Source organism: Octopus bimaculoides, unplaced genomic scaffold (genome assembly GCF_001194135.2).
Source record: "Octopus bimaculoides isolate UCB-OBI-ISO-001 unplaced genomic scaffold, ASM119413v2 Scaffold_55088, whole genome shotgun sequence".
In the NCBI taxonomy this organism is placed as follows: domain Eukaryota; kingdom Metazoa; phylum Mollusca; class Cephalopoda; order Octopoda; family Octopodidae; genus Octopus; species Octopus bimaculoides.
This window is the reverse complement of record NW_026339273.1, coordinates 1-3,662: the sequence shown is the minus strand read 5'-3', so window position 1 is coordinate 3,662 and position 3,662 is coordinate 1.

The window sequence follows — 3,662 nt, the reverse complement described above, 5'->3', positions numbered from 1 at the left end:
TTTTTGTTTCACTTTTACTATAATACGAAGCATTCAGGCCACTAATAAACATATCAACTTTAAAAGTGGTGAACTGACAAAATATTAGGGGGGCCAGATGAAATGTTCTTCTGTATTTAGTTGCATTTCTCTATACTCTGCATTCAATTCTGTCAATGTCTACTTTGCCATTCAGTCTTTACAGAGTTAAAAAAATAAAATACCAGTAAAATGCAGGGTTTGCTATAATCAGCTGTGCCCCTCCTCACCACAAAATCTGAGGCTTGTGCATTCTTAAGAAATCAATATTATACAGAACATCTTCATTGGTCTTCTGTTTAGCTCATGCAGCCAATCAGATTCTCATTAGAACAGAAAGAAATTACTAAAAAAGAGAAGCAGTCCCATCATTAATGTTATTAAACCAAATAATTATGTTTGGCAATTGAATATTGCAGTTATATAAAAATGTGTCTATATCTGTACGTATATGTAAATAGTCATTGACAACAGCAAACAGACATCATCTTTAAGGGTAAATACATACAGAATATTATTAGATGGATCTATTCCCACAAGCATACAACTTCAATAACACACACAACCCTATCCTAGCAGCAGGCTATCTGCCTGACGTGCTACACTACTCGATCAACATACAGCCATTGTCACACCATTACAGCAGCGATTACAATGGATCTTTCTACAATAAAAACGTCTTTCTATTCTCACTGAATAACCAATGATATAATTATTAAAGAGGTAAGTTTCTATTTAATCTTTTATAATTTCATTTGATATAATTAATCCTTGGTATTAAATCTATTTGGATATATTGAATACAAAGAATAGAACAAAGAGATTGAACAATAGTTCATATATAATTTTTCAATAATGTTCATATGGCTTTTTTAAAAAAATAATTGAATATTATTGGTTAAAATTCTTAATATTTTGAATCTATTGCATAGAAACAGCATTATTCATGTCTTTATAATTGATTTATATATTGATCAGTAACAAAAAGTCTATAATGTTATGTTATACTGTTTGGTTGCTTTTGTTGTAAAGAAGATATAATATTGTAAGTATATAGTCGCTGCTACACAGAATGTATGATACAAAATGTGCAGAATGATGCTACAATATCTTTAAATCTGTTTATAGCATGTAGATTGTAAGCAAATATGAGGCAAGGGTTTGTTACTGTCTGGGGATAAGGATAATGGCTGATATTAAGATTCATAGTTGTCAGAAAGTGAATAGAAACGACAGTTTGTGGAAAAAGAATTTCATATCATTCTGTTAAGTACCAGCTCTGTTTTGAGTTGTAATAAGTAGAAAATATTTTCATTCTCAATTAGAAATAAAAAATTTTAACATCTGTTAAGTACGTTTTGAAATTGAATTTATCATGATCTTCATCCTTTATATATGACACATTTTTACTTCTCCGTGCATGTGTTTATAAATATGCCAAGATTATATATGACATTATACCTTACCTGACTAATACCTTAAAATGTATATTTCATCAAAATATAAATGTATTATGAATAGATTATATCAAGGAGTCTTTTTTTTTTTTTTAAATATTAAATTCAATATTGACTCATATTTTTGGGTGACCTGATGTTTGTTTTGTTTTAAATTTTTATTTATTGCAAACATAACTTTTCCCAAATTTTCTGGACAAGTTATATAAGTTCAGTACAATACTGAATAAACTGTTCTTGGTATGTATATGAGTGTTTAGATGTGTTGTAGTTCTCTCGGTCAGTTGTGAAAAAGATTTCAAATTTTCATGTATCCAGATGTTTTCAGATTGTCAGAGATGTTGTTTCGTTGATTTGTACTTATATTATCTCATGTTTGTATCTGAAACATTTTGATTTCATTGTATGCTATTTTGGATATAGTAATTCAGATTTTCAACAAATCCACATGAATTAGTTTCTTTTTATGTATATATTAAGACGTCCTTTATTTCATCTACCCTAAGTAAGCCAAAAATTTGGTTAACCCCAGCAGTATTGCAATTTTCATGAATCATATCTAAAGCCTTGACCAGTTACCTATGACTTGCAGGTGGCTTGTTCGTGATATATATCTTATCAATCATTATTAAGTGATAGACATCAGAAATGGGGAAAGGCCAAATACGATGTGTTGTTACATTTACTTACGTTTCTTTACAAATCCCATAAAAGTCATTAAAATAACTCCCAGTTAATATGAACTTTCTTTATAACATACATTTTCTGTAAATTTGTCCTGCTAGCAATTATAACCGCTAATATCTGAAAGAAATTGTTATGTAACTATTTTTATGAACAAATTCCCTGTGGGATGAAGTTATATATATAAACACACACACACACATTCATACCCTAATTCTTTGTGCTGCTCATAACACCCTTCCTTCCTTTCTCCCCACTCATCCCTCTTCTGCCATACCTCATCTTAACACTTCATATATTGGCTATCATCCCCAGCACTTTCTCATGTCTGCCACCATGTCTACTCACTACATCTACCCCTTATGTACCTTTAATTCCTCTTCTCCACTGCTCCTATACCTTACTCATCATTTACTCCCTATGGTATCACTCCATTGTCCCTACTGATATTTCCCATCAAAATGCACCTCCAATCCTGTCCATCATTCTTTACCTTTCACCTCTACCTCTATTTCTACTCATTACTTACTCTCTTCTCACACCCTTATAACTGCCCCACTTCCTGATCCACTGCTTGTTTCATCTCTTGATTCTTGACGATTTTATTCTGAAACCCCATCACAACTATCTTACCCTTTTCTCGCATATTCTCACCCACCTTTACATAAATGATGAATAACCCTATATATCTTCTCTATAAGAAAGACAGTGAAAAAAAAAACTAGACATTAAAGTCATAGTTGCATGTATGTGAATAAATTGATTGATGAACAAGAAGATGTAATTTATCAAAGATTATTTCTACTAATTGCCATCATCATTTTGACCCATCTTGTCATATCAATACTTTTAGACAGCTGTTGAACAGAATATACAAGCACACCAAATCAAGTTGACATTAAAAAAATTTTTTAATTTGTTATTCATAAACTATGTTACAGCAAAAAAAAATAAAAAAATAATAATAATAGAAGTCATAGCTGAAAAACATGCTTCTGTTTCATCAAAATCAAATAATATGCAGCTAGATTCTACATGATCTGTCATCTTCGTAAATCATTTACAGTCTGATTACATGTTGTACAATTTTGACGATATAGAAACTGATGAATAAGATACAGTAATATATTTTTTCAGCTAGTAACTTAGTATATTTTACAATAACCACATTAAATATACATCCTCATATATAATTACTCAATTTCCTTAGTGATGTAGCATGTACTTATTTTGAATATATGATTGCATTTTTGCTTTCGGTTACTAAATTCAGAATGTTAGCGATTGTTTTTCTTTTTCTCCATTCAGTTCTATTATTGTGCAATTCTGAATCATAGCTGCCCAAATAATGAAAATAATAAAGTTCTATTTCTTTTTTCAGACTCAATCATCTGCATATCTGGAAATCTTCACCTTCGACCAACATTCAACAACATGTTACTGTCATTGTCTGTTGTGTTATCAATGGTCCACTGTGTCCTCACCATAGACCTTACCTACCAT